At 36.5% G+C, this 18,563-nt stretch overlaps 1 long non-coding RNA gene across 1 annotated transcript; it reads right to left on the reverse strand.

Annotated features, from left to right (window-relative positions):
- Window positions 1–10,655: 10,655 nt before the first annotated feature.
- Window positions 10,656–16,914, reverse strand: LOC129274678 (uncharacterized). Its single transcript, XR_010296471.1, has 5 exons — window positions 16,867–16,914; window positions 14,301–14,403; window positions 13,401–13,535; window positions 12,306–12,412; window positions 10,656–11,803 (listed from the first exon to the last, which is right to left on the reverse strand). It is a non-coding gene; the product is annotated as an uncharacterized LOC129274678 (long non-coding RNA).
- Window positions 16,915–18,563: the final 1,649 nt, after the last annotated feature.

The raw sequence follows: 18,563 nt of genomic DNA on the forward strand, positions 1-18,563 counted from the left end.
ACATCTTGTAGTCATGATCATTTTTCAAAATGTTGGTGGGTATGCTCCGATTGTTAGCAGGCATTTCATTTTCAGGAGAAAAAAAATGGGTGAGGGATCAGACCGTTTGAACTTGTCACAGATAGTTTGTTTGAATACAATGGACTCATCGGTGAAACCAAGGGGGCTTTTCATGAAACCAAAAGTCTTATGATTTGCACTGACAATTTGTTATAAGCTACTGAAATCCTTGCATCTGATTGGCTCAGAGCGAATTTGCCACTGACACAATACTTTATTGATGCTCGATTTAAAACAGTCACACACTGGGCACATTTACGATCCTCTACCATTCATGTAGATAACCCCTGACCCATCTTCACATGCAGAATCGTGAATCACACCATGTCTTCTGTCATCGCCAATCTAGTCCCATTTTCTCCTCATCTCCTTAGGTTTACCACACGGTTCTGACACAGCCTCCCCGGTAGGCTTGGATCCGAGGAGAAACATTTGATCATTTTGATTGTTTGGTAATATTTTGTTTCCATGGGGCTGTGCAATGACTCCGCCGTGGACTCTCCCAAAGGATGTCAAACCAAAACTTTAATGTGCACTTAGTCATGTGCAGTCTCTTACATTTCCAGTCACTCAAATGATATTTGAACGAATGTGTTAGTTTGTATGTTTTTGAAATAATCATGTGTAGTCTCCTTATACCTCTTAAATAATATATAACCAAACATATTCAAATCCTGTATCTTTGAATTGGAGTGCAATATATTTCTAATGGGGCGAGAGAGCTAATCTTGATGGGTGCAAAAAAGCACAAATTAGTGCAAAAAACACATAAACGCTTTACCAGGTATAGATAACATACCAGGTGCATAAGTTACAGAAACCCATGAAATTAAAGTATACTTCAGAATTTTTTTAAAGTACTATGAATCACTGTAATCATCATTATCAACATCATCATCTTTATCATCATCATCATCATTATCATCACCATCATCGTCATCATCACCATCATCGTCATCATCATAATCATCATCATCATCATCACCACCATCATCAATCACCGTTATCATCATCATTATCAACATCATCGTCATTGCCATCACCATCATCATCATCATGACCACCATCATCACCATTATCGTCATCATTGTCAACATCATCATTTTCATCACCATCATCATCCCCATATCACCATCATCATTATCCCCATCATCACCATCACCTTCACCATCTGGATTAAAAATCTTCGGGCATCCAGAAAATAAAAGATCTTTTGAGCATCCAGGAAATGTGATCACTTCACACAAAGTGCGTTCAAATTAGTTTGATTGGGGTGTTCGGTGACAGGAGTCAACACCAAGCAAACACCAAACCCAAATACATGGGAATTTGATAAGCGATGGTTGCCATGGTAACTAATGGCCCAACTTCCATATGATGAGTGTGAGGATGATGATACATGTGACTAGTAGCCCTGGGCTGGGTTTCATGAAACAGCAAAATTGGGATACAAGCGAGAGTGCTAGCATTCGTTGTTTCACGGGATGTCCCGTAATAGTGGTTGTCCTTAGTTAAAACGTTATCAATGTCCATGTTTTTATTGCCAACTTAAGCACATAAACTAAGGATTAGGATAATTAATTTTAGGATACATTTTATACCATTTAGTGGACAAATCAATAAGTTTATAGATTAGGATAAGGATTTAGGTGTACTTTTTGACAAAACTAAAGGGTTTTGAAGTAGCAACCAAGAATAATGGACCCCCTTACAACTTGTTGTCAATGACAAATACGTACTTTATCAAGCAAAGTTGCTCATAGCCAATCAAAATGCATGTTTTCAGCTACTTAAAACAGTAACATGTAACTTGCCCTTGATAACTTGTTTTGTGGAACAGGGTCCAGTTTAGCTTCTTGTTACACTCATATCATCAGCAGGGAAGGTTGACTCACAATTTTTTTGTTTTTATTCCATGTCTAGGAGGAAAGCCCAGCCAGTAGCCCTCTGTCCTAGCTCCACAACTTATTGGCTCGAATTCACAAAGGTGGTTTTGAAAACCCACGGTTGAATCCATGGTTTATGCAGATTTCCTGTATAAATTACGCTTAATTTAGCGCGTAGCAGGCGCGTGTATAAAAAATGTCCAATGCTGATGCGCGCTTTTGTCACAGTGCGCCAAATTGATGCCTGTTACCATGGTTAGATATGCTAATTTATTCATGAGTCCACTCTTCAAAGAGATGACTAATTCAAAACAGTGGTCTCATGAATAAAATAGCGTGGATAACCACGGCAGCAGGCATTAATTTGGCGCACTGTGACAAAAGCGTGCATCAGCATTGGACACTTTTTAATATACGTGGTATAATAAGAGTAATTTATACAGGATATCTGCATAAACCATGGACTCAACCGTGGGTTTTCAAAACCACCTCTGTGCATTTGGGTCATTAAGTCATAAGCCTCTAAGTTTATATTTCAAACACTGTTTTCTTTAAATTTATGTTACTGAATGAGTAAGTGGTACTGCTTTTTGACATGTACCCATCAGAGTAAAAAATTGTATGAATGAACAGAATGCTAGTAACAAAATGATATAATAGAATCAAAAGAAACAAACAGTAGATAGTGACTTACGGGCTGTGATTGGCTGCCAAAGTAAAGAAATCTATGTTAATTGCTTTTAAACATAGCAAGGATTTCATGTACTTATGCCACTCTTGCCTTCCATCCTGTAAATTTTTACTTTCCCCATGGTGAAAATTTCAATTTAAATGCAACTCCTAAGAATCAATTTCAAGCCTATATTGAGCACTTTTGATTAATAGCAGATAGGAACAATGCAAGTGTCACCCCTAATTTTTGTTCAAATGCAAGTGTTATTGAACAGGTTCCAGAGTCTAGTAATGCAAAGTTGAGTGTTTGATATGGCTGATATCCACAATGATTGCATTGGTTGTTATGTGCAATTAAATCTTACAAATTTTCTATATGATCATTTTCTAAATTTGGTTACGGAGCCCTGATCTAAATATAGAAAGAGGCCCTTCTAAAGGTGCCCAAATATTTTTTTTTCATTAATAATAATAATAATAGCCAATTTTTATAAAGCGCTTTTCCCAGAATGGCTCAAAGCGCTTTACAGCATATTATTACCCCGGTCATTGGATTCATTTCAATCCCGCATGAAAAGTGCACAATTTCCACTCCCTGGGGAGCATTCCTTGCATTCATCGCAGCCTCATTATGGCGCTGGCAAAATCAAACATACAATATCTTTCGCATCCTACCGGGTACCCATTTAGCACCTGGGTCGAGAGTGGCAAAGTGTGGATTAACGCCTTGGGGCTTGCCAAAGGACGCTAGACCGCGGTGGGATTCGAACACACGACCCTCTGTTTACAAGGCGAGAGTCAGAACCACTACACCACGGCCCTTCATTTTGAAAGGGGCACTCGAAAATATGTCTGCATCATGCTATGTGATGACATTGTAACCTTTGGGAATTCTATGATTGAATTTAATGACAGGAATATTTTTTAAAATTTGTATTTCCTCCGACTGGTGCTGTTTACTGATCAGGCATGCTATCTTTAAACTCTGACAGAACATTAAAGTTCCTCTTAAATTTCATAAAGTCACGCCATCCCTAATTTCATGGCAAAAGTTCAAATGTGTTCCGTAATGGGTCGTGGGACTAATTACTCACTGAGCGCTATCTTTTTGGTAATTATTTAAGCATCGAGTCAGGTCTATGGGGTGGACTAGAATCGGTCCATCTCAAGTTCTGTCAAATCTTTTAAATTGATTATAAGCTTTGGACGTTAGTCATTGATTGCATGTCGACAGCAATTAGGGTATTAATGGATCCGGAATGGACCAAAAATTAGGCGAAAATCGGTTCAGGGCTGACTGGAGTTTAGTCATGCGTCCTCATTTTGCCATTAATAGTTTCTATCTTTTCCAGGATGCATTATTGATCGGGCATTTAATGAGGTGAAATTAATAGTTGGAAACTTTAAACTGATTGGTTAATACTGAAATACCCAAAGACTTTGTACAGGTACCAACCACCCAGTTCCAGTTGGCAAAAACATGTAGTGTTTGAGCCTTTGTTTGAAACAATTCAAGTCTCATTGGTTAACTCGTCCCCTAATCAATGCAATTAGTTTGGAGAGAGCCTTCTGGATGATTTGATAAAATATTAGAGGCGATAAACTTAGATTATTGTATTGCAAACACATTGTATAGATTTCTCTTCCCCCCCCCAAGATTTTTTAAAAGATATTTGCAGTCACATAATTGACTTATATTAGGCACTATGTCATCTGATGTGTTGGTTATTCTTGGCACAAAGAAAGATAAAATTTGTGGATGTTACTCATGGATGGGTTGCAGGAACTTGTGTTGATTCCCTTTTAAGAAATTAAATACCCTTTTTACACAGGATTTTCTTAGCCCCGGACTATTGCTAACCCCGTACTATCCTTGACCCCGTACTATTTTTTTTCCTTTTCACACATGCCAAATTGTTATTGCTAACTCCGGATAAGGAATGCTTGCTTTTCACACACGAAACTCGCTAACCCCGGACTAGTGGTAGCTCATTCACTCGTACCCTTTTTACACACGCTAAAATTTCCTTAACCCCGTACTATAGGTGGGGCTAGCTAAATTGCCATTTAGCCCCACCTATAGTACGGGGTTAAGCTTAGCCCACTTTCGTTTTACACTAGCGATCTTAAACCCGTACTATCGCTCTTAGCACCGCAATTGCTAGGATAACCCTGCTTTTTTGCAGGGCTAAATAATCCCGTACTAAAGGTGGGGTTAGCCCACTTTGCAAAAATGCTGTGTAAAAAGAAAGTGGGCTAAGCTTAACCCCGTACTATAGGTGGGGCTAAATGGCAATTTAGCCCCACCTATAGTACGGGGTTAAGGAAATTTTAGCGTGTGTAAAAAGGGTAATAGTATACCACTCACCAACAGCAAACTTGGTATCAAACTTTGTATTGTGAGTGCTCCATGTCACTTTACGTTATTTTATCAAATTAAAAAAAAACATGATCTTCAAACAGATCATCTTAACATGCAGATGAAGAGATATTTGAAGTTTGTTTGAACATTTAGTGGTCTGCATTAGGTCACAAGAGAGCTCACAAGAGACAAAGACATTCTGCTTGGGCTACTTGTGGTTTATGAGCTTTGGCACATTGGCTTCTAGCCTGTCTTTAGTCAGTCATGTGAGCTATACTCGAGTATCATCGAACATTGCAATATTACAACAGCGCATTAGTCGTCGAATGCACTTTAACCAACTTGAATATAAATATATGGCATTTTCTGTTTTTATCTTTAATATCTAAAATAACCATTTAAGCACTTAACATGCTTATGAATTGGAGATTAGAAAGTGACTGACAAAGATTATATTGTGGCATTTTTAGCCCGTACAGAGAAGATCATGAAGATAAAACTGAAAAATTTGTGAATTTATCCAATAAAACAAATTTATGGTTTATATCCTTCATGCCACAACCGTTTTAGGGCACATGCACTGATATAATCAGGAAATGAAATGGAACAGTGGCATTCACCTTTGGGGGGATTTACCAAAACTAAAGACAGGCTTATTTAAACATGAAGAAAACATGAAGTGATGCTAAATAGATCTGAAGTTTAGGACCAAACTTCCCACATGTGGCCTGGGTTTCCGGTGAGCTGTGGTCTGAAAATGTTACTCATGTCACTCATTGTTGGTAAATATAGCAAGAAAGAGCAACATATGTCCCCTAACTGTATGGAAAAGCTGAAAATTACATCATTTGCATCATTTTTAGAATGTATTGTGCAAATATAGCATAGACAGGCAGTAGACATTCAGAATTTAACACAAGTAATGCATATAATCGGCAAGCGCTTATGCCGTGGATAACATTGCATTAATATAAATAGCATTTCATGGAACTTACCATTTAAGTTACTGAAATTCTTGCACCTGATTGGCCCAGAGCTAAATATTCAGTTAAAATCACAAAAATCACAAAATAGATGGAAAAGTTGACAGAACTTTTGGCCAACCCAATTTCAAGCTGTAACAGCTATTGTTTAAACTGTTTAACAAGTTGTTTAAAGTCATGAACAAGTTGTTTAAAATTTTAACAAGTAAGTTGTTTAAACTTTTAATTGAGTTGTTTAACTTTGAAACAAATTGTTTAAACTTTTGAACAAGTCATGCAAACTTTTGAACAAGTTGCTTTAAAAAGATTAAACAATTGTTATTAGAGTAAAAGACTTAAACAACATGCGTAAGATTTTAAACAGTGTTTTTACAGTGTGCATGCCTGTTTTGGGGGCTTGTGATGGGTCAGACTGAATGATTGTGAGAAGCCTCTGGCTCCTTCAAAACTTATTCACATCAACAACTTGCATCAGATTGATTTGGGTCGCCAAAATTCTGGGCTTGATTAGAGACGGGTCTCAGGGTATGTTTATCTTAGTAAACATACCTTTTCACTTAAGGATGCAAGGAAGTTTAGAAAAAAATGAATATGGAAATATAATCATTTTTCTTTTTCTGTTTCATGAGTTGTTTCATTGGGGATTTTTGTGAGGAAATAAAGGCTGATGAGTGAGCTACTGCTTTACAGCTTAAAATAACAATGACTATGCTTCCTCTGGGGATTCTTTCAGATGAGACTTACTATCATTGTAAGCCTTTAAAGGTGAGCTTGTCATTTTCATCCATGCTTTACAGGATAACAAGCTGAGTGATTGTTATCACATATGTTATGATGCACTTATGTGGTCTGTACAGCAGGGCCCGTCTTACAAAGAGTTACGATTGATCCAATCAATCATAGGTCTATGTTAATCCAACAGTGTCAAAAAAATTTTCCAGGAAATTTGCAAAATGTCCTTTGAAAACAAAGGCAAACAGACCAAATTGTCAAGAATTCAATGAATTTATGAAAATACATCATATCTAGACATTTTTTTTGAACAAAGATGTATTTTTCGATGTGGGTGTTGCTGGCTTTCCATAGTTTAGTTTGATCAGATCAATCGCAGCTCTATGTAAGACGGGGCCCAGATCTTCACCCCCCCCTTCTCCCCTCTCCTTCCAACCACCCTCAAAAGCATATACATGTATGTAGAGACAGATGATTCATTTAAAGCTGGAATGGAGAGAGGTTTTAAGAACAAGGGACCTGTATTTTCATCTCTGTCTTAAAGGTAAAAGAAAGTAATCGCAGCAAACAAATGCTTCATGGGCCCGGGGGGGGGGCACTCGACCAAAAAAGTGGTGGGGGTGTGCCGTGGGCGAGACAAAAAACAGGGGCCTTGGAGCGGGCTTATTGTAAAAAGGAGGGTCCTCGGAACAGGCTTCGGAACTACAAATGTTTGTGAAAACGGGGGTCCTTGGAACGGGTCGCCTGCGTGCGAGTGCGTATGCATCCCTATGGAACGTGCATGCAGCTGGGCTACGGCATGACTGCCGGGCGCGCTATCGCAGAGGCGATGGTTAGACAGCGAGCTGCGGCCGCTTTTCACCAAAATTGCGACTGGAACGGCGTAACGGAAAATATGCGAAGCCCTGGAGCGGATCTTTTTTTCTTCTTTTTTCTCGAGAAGAAGAAAATGCTATGCTTTGGAGCGGCTTTCTTTGTTCTTTTTCTCAATAAGACAAAAATGCTATGCCTCGGAACGGAAATTTGAGTGTAAAAATGGGGGTCCCCTCCGCGGCACATACCCACTATGCATTATATACTGAGTGCCCCCCCCCCCCCCCGGGTTCATGGGGGAGCCTTTAGAATCAAGGTTAATTACTGCCATATTATCATGGATCTATATCTGGTGCATTGGAACCAACTCTTCATTGGGAAATCATGAAATCTTAGATTAAAGCAGTTAATTCTGACAATAACTAACCCAAAAAGGCATATGTGGGACAGTGTTTTAATTTTACTTGGAAAAATATCTGACATTTTTATGGAATTTGGTACTCTTCGCTAGACTTATGGAAGCTAAAGATTTTAAAAGCTTTTTTAAAGAAAATTGCTTACACTACAGGGCCCCGTTGCATAAAACTTTTGCCGGAGTTTTTTACGGCAAAAAATCAGGAAACTACGGCAAAAAAAAAATTGCCGGAGTTTTCCATTGCATAAAACTTTGCCGGAGTTTTTTACGGCAAAACTTTAAAAAAACTCCGGCAAATCAAGTGGGTTTTTGCCGTAGCTCCTGTACCAACGGCAAAGTCCTAAAAACTCCGGCAAAACTATTTCAAGGCAGCTGCTCAGGATCTGTCCCAAGTACCATATACAGTATTCACCTGTCTACGGCTTCAAGAATAATTAGAAGGGTGACATAAGCCTTGTATAGGCTACGCAATAAGGTAATTACAGAAAATTTCATATAACTTAGTAAAAATAGGGCCTAGGAAGATCTAGATTTTAAATGAAGTGGGGGGAATAATAGTTGGTGGTTTAATTTTTTTTAATTTATCAACCCTGTGACAGCTCAATAATAAAAATCTTCTAAGATAGAATCTAGTTCTAGTTTAAGTAAATCTATATGATTATAGTGTTTTTGAAAAGTTATGCTGTGAATAGAGCGATGCAGTTGGACTAAACACTTTAAATTACTCAAAACATAAGGCTTTAAAGTTGAACTTGAACTTAGGCAGTCTGCTCTTTTTCTTTGCTACCGTGACCTTTATCGCCAGAGCCTCTGGCTGGCGAGTTGGCCGCTGGTTCAACCTCTATGCGATATGCAACGATGTGTTGTTGGAGTACCTCCTAAGCCGCCTCAATTTTTGCTGTTTTATACCATTTAGCCATCTTTGTAAATCCAAATATGTACAAGTTCTATGAGACATACCAAGAAATACTACCCTAAATCAACTGAAATACTCAGAAGTATGAGCTAACTTTATTTTAACGATTGAACAGACTTGTACTGCAAGTTCAATTTTACGAGGAAAACTTGAATAGCAGTCGATACGGCCTAGTCCCACACTTGCAAAAATAAGTTGGAACTTCAAAGTAAGATTAGGACGCGCTCATTGGACATCTTAATTTCTCACCTTTGCCAGTCTCATTTTTCTTTAACAGGTCATAAAAACTGGGTGATGATTGAGAAGGAGGGGCATGCCGGAGGAGGTCTATCTTTCACTCAAAACAGACCTAACTTATATTTTTCTTTCCCGTCGCTCGGCTTGCTCCAGTCCAAGACAGACGACGATCGAGCACGTAAACAAAAGGGGAAATGAAATATCCGACTGATATATTTATCAAAACTTACACTATATAATACAGTGACCCGAAATTTGTGTGGATTCCTTTTTAATTTCACACTTGTGTCTACATGTATATGATAGAAGGCTGGGAACAAAATGTAATAAAGTAAGAAAAACTAGCCATCATCGAAAGTTCCTGAACGGGGACAACTGAGAGATGTTTTATTTTTTCTTTGTGGTTGCTTTATAAAACCCAGGAATAAAACTCAATTAATGATAACCTCCATGATGGGATGAAACTGTCCCCGCACATCTAACATACAATAAGAGAGATAGCAAGAGGGGGATTATTCTGGAAGAGGGGGGGGGGGGGGGGAGTAAACAGCCTAGGTCTACACATTGTATTTACATTGGATGAAAGTATGTATATCCAAATTATTTGACAAGGAACAAATAATTAAATTCATCAATTCAATCACACCACCCCCTCCTCAATGCCATTATTCAAAACATTATAATATTGTTAGAAAAAGTGGAGGAAAACATTTTGTATCACATTTGTCCATAATATTTCAAAAAGGTTCTTTTTTGTTGTTGTTGCTTTCTTGGCAATGTTAAAAATATTTCCAAAATATCCAAATTAGCAATTTCATAAAACATAGATCCATAGTGTTGAAGGTGTGGCAATTATATGGGTGGGGGGGGGGGGGGGGGAGGGCGAACAAGACTTGATGTTTTTCTTGGTAATATTTTATGTAACTATCAAGAATATTTTCCTTTATGGGCCAAGAGGGATGGTGCAATTGTATTTTTATAGTCGGAGGCCAACCTAAAGGTTAAATCATTTTATTTCTACTGTCAATTAAAATATCAGTCACACAAATCAGACATCTCTTTCTTAATAATTCTCCTTTCTTTCTTTTTCTTCCTCTTCTCTCTCCCTTTCTCCTTTTTAAACAATTTAATTCTGAATTATATATTTAAAATCATTTAATTTGCAATTGAGAATGGGGAACACTTATCACTTATTAAGAACAGTTTTCTTCTCTCAATTAAATTACGGTCACACAACTCGGATGTCTCTTTCTTAATACTTTCTTTTTTCTATCTTTTCTCTCGCAATTTATCCTCTTTTAAACAATTTATTTCTCATAGAATTATACATTTAAAACAATTTTATTTGCAAGCGAGAATAGGGAAAAACTTATCACTTATTAAGAACAGTTTTCTTTTTTCAATTAAATTACAGTCACGCAACTCAGACGTCTCTTTCTTAATACTTTCTTTCTTTTTCTATCTCTTCTCTCGCAATTTATCCTCTTTTAAACAATTCATTTCTCATTGAATTATACATTTAAAATAATTTTATTCGCAATCACTTATTAAGAACAGTCAGAGTGACAGTCAAAAGAACTTGTTATGAACCATTATAATACTTTTAATTTAATTGAAAATAATTTTTATCAAGTCATATTTTAATTTCAATGCTAACAGTATCCCATACCCTTATATGCGTATTGAAAGATGTGATTGAATGTTGACAAGGTCCCTTTTCTTTTAAATCAACATAACAGTACCATTGGAAAACATTTTGCAGATGGCGTAAGATTGGAACTATGGCTAATGACACCAGTGTGAGATCCACAAACAATGCTGACAGATCATATAACAGACTTGCAATATGAACATGTATAAATAAACTTTAAAACTGTTCTTGCACAGGGATTCCCATCAAGATTTCAGAACCTAAATTTTTATGTTGCATTGCAAGGCATTTGTTCAAATTCTACCGCAGTATTGAATGAATAACATTATCTTCTATCTACTGAGATGAGAATAAAGTTCAAGTTTAACTTTCTCAATCCTGAAGAATGTAGTCTTTGTCACTTTTTGTTCAAAATTATGAGGCAATGACATCAACAACTTATGCCTAGGTCACATTCGCCGGTAGCATTATGGCGAGTCGAAATCAACCATTTTACTCATCCTTGTACCAGCTTCATGTAGGTGGTTCGTATAGTAATACATAAAACGACTGATTTCGACTCGCCGTAAGGCCACCAAATGTGACCAAGGTATAACTCATTTTCATATTACTTGCTAAAATATATGCTTTTGGAAATTTCCAAAGTTCAAGGTGATTTACTTCATTTTCTAAAAACAATATTCAACAGGTTTCCAGTTTTAAAAAAATGGAGAGGAAGTTGCATTGTTCAATGTTACTACTGATTTCCATTAACAAACTGCTGCAAACAATTGTGGATAATTACAAAAATCAACATGGATGATTTTAAATGTTTGCAGCATAGCTTGCTGCATTCTGAGCGTCTCCTGCTGAACTTGCTGCAGATCCATGCTCCTGGTACTTGGTGTGCTGGTCATAACAGGAAGAGCACCTTCTCTTCTCTTATGCTGGGTGTCATCTTGGTGTCCTAAAAATCAACTAGACCCCATCTACCCTGGATGTCAATGGTGCCCCGGGAACAGCTTGAGGTTCCGCCTCAACCTCCTTTTCCTCCTCTGGCTTCCCCATGTCCAGAAGCAGGCCGCCTTATGTGAAAGCTGCACATCAAGAAAATAATTTTTGACTTAACTTTAATTACATCTTCAAACCATTCCGCATTGATTTTTTTTTTATTGACTTACTCTGATTCAACATTTTTATTTCATTTTGGAAATCTTAAATCATTTACCAACTCTAAACGAAAATCCCTCAATCTGGCAATAGTAGTTGAAGCTACTTACTATTCCTTGCAGAAATTTTCATGAGGAAAGAAGAACTATCCCCGTTAAAATTCAGATTTAATTAATTCAAAATGAATGATAGGAATTCATGGGTTAGGGATAATTATTCTAGCTTTTAAAAAATCTGAATTTTTCATTGTAAACCAGTTTACCTATTTCTATAGGGAGAACCATCTTGTACAAATTTCAATCGAAATTATGCTCCTTTCTCGAGAAAATGAATGAAAGAATATAGCAAAATTAATACAATGATCCTTAGGTATATATATTTTCAACTTTGTTATGCCTTTGTGTGATAAATCTTTTATGTAAAACTAACCAGTTGCTCAGATGCCCCAGTCTCTGTCTCCTGGCCATGGACCCAATGCTTGGCCTTGTCCCTCATGGCTGCCAGCACAATCTCCATATTTGGCTTCACTTTACCACCTAAAGATTTAACAAAGTGCAGTAATGCCACAATTATAAATGTTCTCCATGCAAACAGGGATCACAGCAGAAGGATCTTTAAAAAAAACTATGAAGGGTGATTTTGACTCGCCTCACCCCAGGCGCAGATCCAGGAATTTCCAAAAGGAGGGGCACTTTTGTCCAGAAAATGTTGACAACCCCCCAAAAAATGGTCATCACTTGCATATATACACAGTACTTTCAACAATTTTTTTGGGGGTGTACCCCCCCCCCCACAAACACAGGGGATCTAGGCCAAAGAAGAATCTGTCAATAACAAATTTTGAAGTCACTACACACAGAACTGTTCAGTTATGAAGTTTTCCACAAATGCAACAATTTAATTACTGTATGACTGAAATAGACAAAGAAGAATACTTGTTTTTTAAATTAGTATTTAGCCGTGACACCAATCCATTCTTAACCCGTCGAGGATCATGGGGGTACATTTGTAAGTTTCAAAATGTATGCATCCGCCATTGCGACATCAAAAGATAAAAATATTAAACACACAAATTTGCCAACGATCTCTGGTGAATTTTTACATTTTACCTAACCTGATCATTGTCACTCCCAAATATATATTTGCCAAGTTGAAGTTGAACCATCAAAGGGTTCTTTATTTATCACAGGAACGATGTATATTCAGGTGAACAAGGCATGCCACCTTTGACCTTGATACCCTCAAAATAATTAAAGTATAATCAATCCTACATGCATTCTTGGACAAAGTTTGAAATCAAACAGTTCTTTACTTATCAGAATAATTTAAGAAAGACAGGATGGCCAGACAACCCCAAAACCTGTCCTCGGACCCACCTTCGATGGGTGGATGTAAAAAAATTCTAGATATTTTGGATTAGTTGCATGACAATTACAACAAAATAAAATTTAAGAGATAGTGATCTTTAATTCTTCTTGATGCATATAAAATATATTCTTAACTCTTATAAATAAAAATACATACCAGTCTTTGTCTGATTCCTAGCATAATCATTCACTCTTTTGTTAGATCACTCCAAGACCGCCTCAGGTTGGAGGCAGTCCGACCTGGGCAGCCAATAGCATCTCCACACAGGCTCTCTGTCTGGTTGCTGCAAACCTTTATTTAAAATGCAAACACAAACAAATCATAAAATAGGTATATGCTATATATTAATTGAAAAGACACTCTGCACTTTGTCAAGAATGTCTAAATTTATTTGACAAAAATCTCATTTCATGGCATATAATTAATATTATTTATCTACTTTGTAAGTTATCAAAATTTAAAATTGCAATCTATTAATGTAACTAGAGTTCAAATCAGGAATTTATAAGAAAGATGTGTTGTACTCTTTCAGTTTTATTCCATGAAAATCTAAATCAAAACTTGTAATTGTAAGAAAATAAGATTTCATCATTTCCAATGGACATATCAAAGAAAAAAAAATCAAAATCAATAATAATTTTCAAAGAATTGCAAGAGGTAATTAAATGAACTCAACTATTATTGATTCAGGTCTACACAATCACTAGCATAGCCAGGTGAGATTAGGTACATTTTTTTTTTTTTTTTTTTGGGGGGGGGGGTTGTATAAATTTAATAATCAACATGAGGATTCTTACTCATTTCAAATATGCCTGAAACAATTTTTTTTTTCTTTCTATTCAAGAAGACGAAACCTTTTTTTTTAAATTGTATTTTATAACTACTTATGTTCGACATTATCAGGCAGTAATGACTTCTTCTTCTTCATAAATATTATTTTCACTTTGAAAAACTTTGCATCGAGATTACCAACATAAAATATAAGCCTGTCTATAAATACTTAAAATGGTAGCAATTAGAATTTTGGCTAATTTGAAATTAAGCTGTATATCTTACCCTTTTACATGGTGATTGCTAACCAACAGCCTTGTGTGGTTTCTTCTCAAAAAGTCACACATGCACTTGAGTTGCTCCAGTGTATATACCTCAACTATTTAAGCTGTTAGATATTGAATGAGAAAATAAATATTCCTATTAGAGAGTCACAAATTAAGACTAGATAAAGTCACACAAATATTTGCATTGAGATTACTTTCAGTTCAGTATAAATTATCAAATGAATATATACTAATATGTTTGTGCCGGTGAATTAAACCATTACTAGGATAGGACATTTTGATGGTTGATTCCAATTGTTGGACTTATTACAGTGATTCAAACTTAACAGAAAAAAATTAGCTCAGTACAAACTGGAAAAAAATATTTGGATTGATCATTGAAATTCCCTTTCAGATGATAAATAACCTAAAGGGATTTGTTCATTTCTTCAACATAATTTAGATATGCAAATTTATATGAACTTGGAATATCCAAATTCCAAAACTGCAATTTTTTAATCATTTTTTTATTTTCTATCTTAAACAAATAATCAATGATGTTATATGCAATTGAGACCAAAATCAAAATTCTAGCCCCTTAAAAAACATAGTAATGCATGTTAAATACTAACAATACAACAATCCCATAGTCTCCATTCAGCCCCAAAATAACATTATATATATGATTTGTTTCTCTGCAAGAATTTTTTTATTAAGGATTTTCAAGATTTTTACTTTAGTGGTCATCAGATCATTAATTTCAATTAATTGAAATAAATTGCAGAGTGTTGGATTATTATAACAAGCTTTAAATTTTTTTTTTTTTTTTTTTTTTTTTTTTTGGTATTTAAAAAAAATGTAAAATTTTTGGATTGCTCAGTTTTTATTAAAAAGATTTGCCCCCTACGCCATTGTCAGTGTCAGGCCCCCTCAAAATTTTTGGCACATTACGCTAAGTACTGTTCACTTCATGATCATGATGTCGCAATTTCATGTGGGGTCACCTATAGCAGATCCAGGGAAAGGGGGTCAATTGGTACGACTGCCTCCCCCCTCCTATTTTATTTCAAATTTTTAAGGGAGAAATTAAAGCCACCATTCAGAGTTGTCAAAATTTTTGGATCGCAGCACTGCACTGTAGGCCCTAGTGCCAATTCGCGCCCTGTAGTACTGTACTAAGTAAAGACACAGGCTCTAGATCTGCACCTGGTACAAGAGAGTCTATGCGCCAACCATTAATCTAGCTCTAGCTCTACAGCTACGCACCTTTTTTAAGGGCCTACGTAATAATAATAGAACATGTACCGTATGGGTACTAGTATTCAACCCGGCATAATTCAAAGATTTTGACATATTCCCCAAAATATCTAGAAATAGGGAATTTATCTTAATTTCATACCTTTGTTATTTCCAGGGTAATCTGTTGTCAGTATTTTCTTTATCAATCTGTCGACTGTGTGCGCAGAGGATCGAATTATGCGGCGATGGCCTTTTGCACTGAATGGTACTAGTATTCAACCTAGTGAGGATTGATAGCAAATCTTAAAAAGGTCTAGATTGCTAAATTAGATCTAGATCTATGTAAGTCTCTGGCTTTGATTAATTCCCTGTTTGGTCTCATCTCAAATGGTCTAGTCCATAGTCGGATGGGACAAGGGCAGATTGAGAGACAGGACCATCTTTCATCACTAGGACTAGGTTGAATACTAGTACCGACGGATTGAATTACTAGTACCAAAAACCGTCGCCGTAAAATTCGATCGCCCGCGCACGCAGTTGACGGGTTGAAGAAAAAAATAACGGGAAAAGAATAACCAGCATTTGCTCTTTGAAATAAGACAGGTCTGAAATTCAGGTAAATTCCATATTTCTGTATATTTGAAGAAACTCTCCAAACAGGTTGAATACTAGTACCATTACGGTACCTCACTCAGCCTCAGGGGCTTCACGGTGGAGACCTCAAACTGACTGACTGAAGTCTCAACTTCTTCAGAAAAAGTTGACTTAGATCAAGAATGTTGATTCTATGCCTAAAGTTAGATCTGAAAATTCGATCTAACTGTTGTTGTAGGTCTAGAATCTAACCAACTTCAATTCAACTTGTCTGACTTGGTAACGACCGACAGTGACGGTGGTCCAAAGTTTGCAACTTTGGCTTTGCATTCAATTCAATTCTAACACGAAAAATTGATTTGAACAACATGAAATTTTTATTTACTGATACTAATCATAATGTAGAATGTGTGATCATAGCAAGAGAAATACGATAAATCGATAAATAAGCTTTCCAAACGTGTCGATGCAGTTGGTGGTTTCAGCTGTTGGCGCACCAAGTGCGACCAGCGCGGTCACATCACCATGCCGAAGCTCCGGCGGCAATAGACATGGCCGAGACGCAGACCCCGCAGACGCTTGCGACACAAAAATGGAACGATTCAAACGTGTAAAAAAATCGTGAATCTCACTTTCACGGTGCGAGCACGGATTCAAAACAATACACAGATATTTTTGCAACTAATTAATCGACCTATAATGATAAAAATAGCAAATATCAACACATTTCATTTAAAAAATATCAAGCTTACCGTTCTATGGAGTCTCCATGATTTTTTCAGCAGCCGCAGATACCGATCGCGATATCGGCTGATATCGGCTTTCATCCTCGTTCAAGTTTATTCAGTCTTAAAAAACTCTGGCAACTTAAAAAACTCTGGCAAAAGTTTGCCAGAGTTTTTTTGCCATGAAATTTTGACCGAATTTGAAACTATGGCAAAAAACTAAGGTTTTTGCCATAGAAAAACTATGGCAAAAATAAGTCTGGCAAAAGTTTTATGCAACGGGGCCCAGGACTATATTTGTTTACTGGGTTATCTCCCATTCATTAATTTTCATGAAAACTTTTGTATAATTTATTCTACTTAAATCGTTTTTATTAACATAAACATATCAACTAAAAATTTTGCTCATGCAGCCCCTGTTTTATGGAACAAACTCCCAAATTCCCTGAAAACAATTGATTCACTTGACAAATTCAAAATGGCCCTTAAAACCTACTTATTCAAATAGTACCTAAACTCCACAATGTGAACTCACCGACACATCTTTTTCTTTTCTTTATTTTCTTAAGCACATAGAGACATATTTATTATGTGGTATGCGCTATATAAAAACTGACGAGTATTATTATTGTGCATTTTTTAAGAAAGCAGGCCACGCCTGGGTGTAATTTTGTTGTTTTTCTGAAGTGTCATCAGGTTTTTATCCAACGTTAAAATGAGTCACTCTCTCCTGAATAGGAAGGTACATGTATGCATAAGATTAATAAAACCAGTATGTCTTCATGTGGTATGATGCTATTAGAAAGAGAGATAGTCATTGCTGTTTTGGGGCAAGATGGGCTGTGATCTTTGTGTTTTAAAGGGATGGAGTATTGTGGAATTTTGCAAAAATCTGAGCTGTGGGGCCCTTTATGCTGTCAGTGCATGTAATAATGTTCAAAGAGTAAAACAAACCCTGACCATTTTATTTCATAGGTAACATTTACATTCTTGGCAATAAGTAATACATTATTTTCCATCAATAGCCTACAGTGTTAATTAAAGCAAAATGAGAGTAGTCCTTATTATCGCAGCCACTGATTAGCTCAAAAATGCACGATGATTCCTGTCTGACCTAAGGGTTTGGAGTTGTGATTACAGCATTAGCTGGAAGAGAAAAAAAAATGTCCTAAGATCGCAGTTAAACTATCCCTTTAAAGAGGAGTTAGAACCTATTAGCACAGAGATGGGTCTAGATACAGATAGGCTGAGATATTCAAGAAGAACCAACATACAGATTTCATTAAGTATAATGACTTTGTACAGATCTGGAATGAGAAGCAGTCCTGGGGAATTAAATTGGTTTGATTCGAAACATGGTTTGATTTCAAGTGTGTTGTCGAGTAGATGAGTTGCAGTTTTGCTTGATGATCTTGCGGTCAAGAGGCTTCAACTAAATGATTACTACATAGACTGCCTTCCAATTTCACTCTTTCTTCCTAGGAGATGTACCCCCCATCATCTCCTTCCTCCATTCTTTCTCAGCATGTTCCACTTCATAATAGTTTCATCTACCTTTAACCATTTTATTTATCCATTACAGGAAACAATTTAAAGGTATCTGAAGGCAGTTTGCCCCCATTATTACAAATATGGCCCTTATAAATTGTGAAAAGTGCTTGGTGAATGTCTGTTTCGTTCATTATTAAATGATACTTGGAATGAGCCTTAAGATTAATATTAGG

This window comes from Lytechinus pictus, chromosome 18 (genome assembly GCF_037042905.1).
Source record: "Lytechinus pictus isolate F3 Inbred chromosome 18, Lp3.0, whole genome shotgun sequence".
NCBI lineage: Eukaryota > Metazoa > Echinodermata > Echinoidea > Temnopleuroida > Toxopneustidae > Lytechinus > Lytechinus pictus.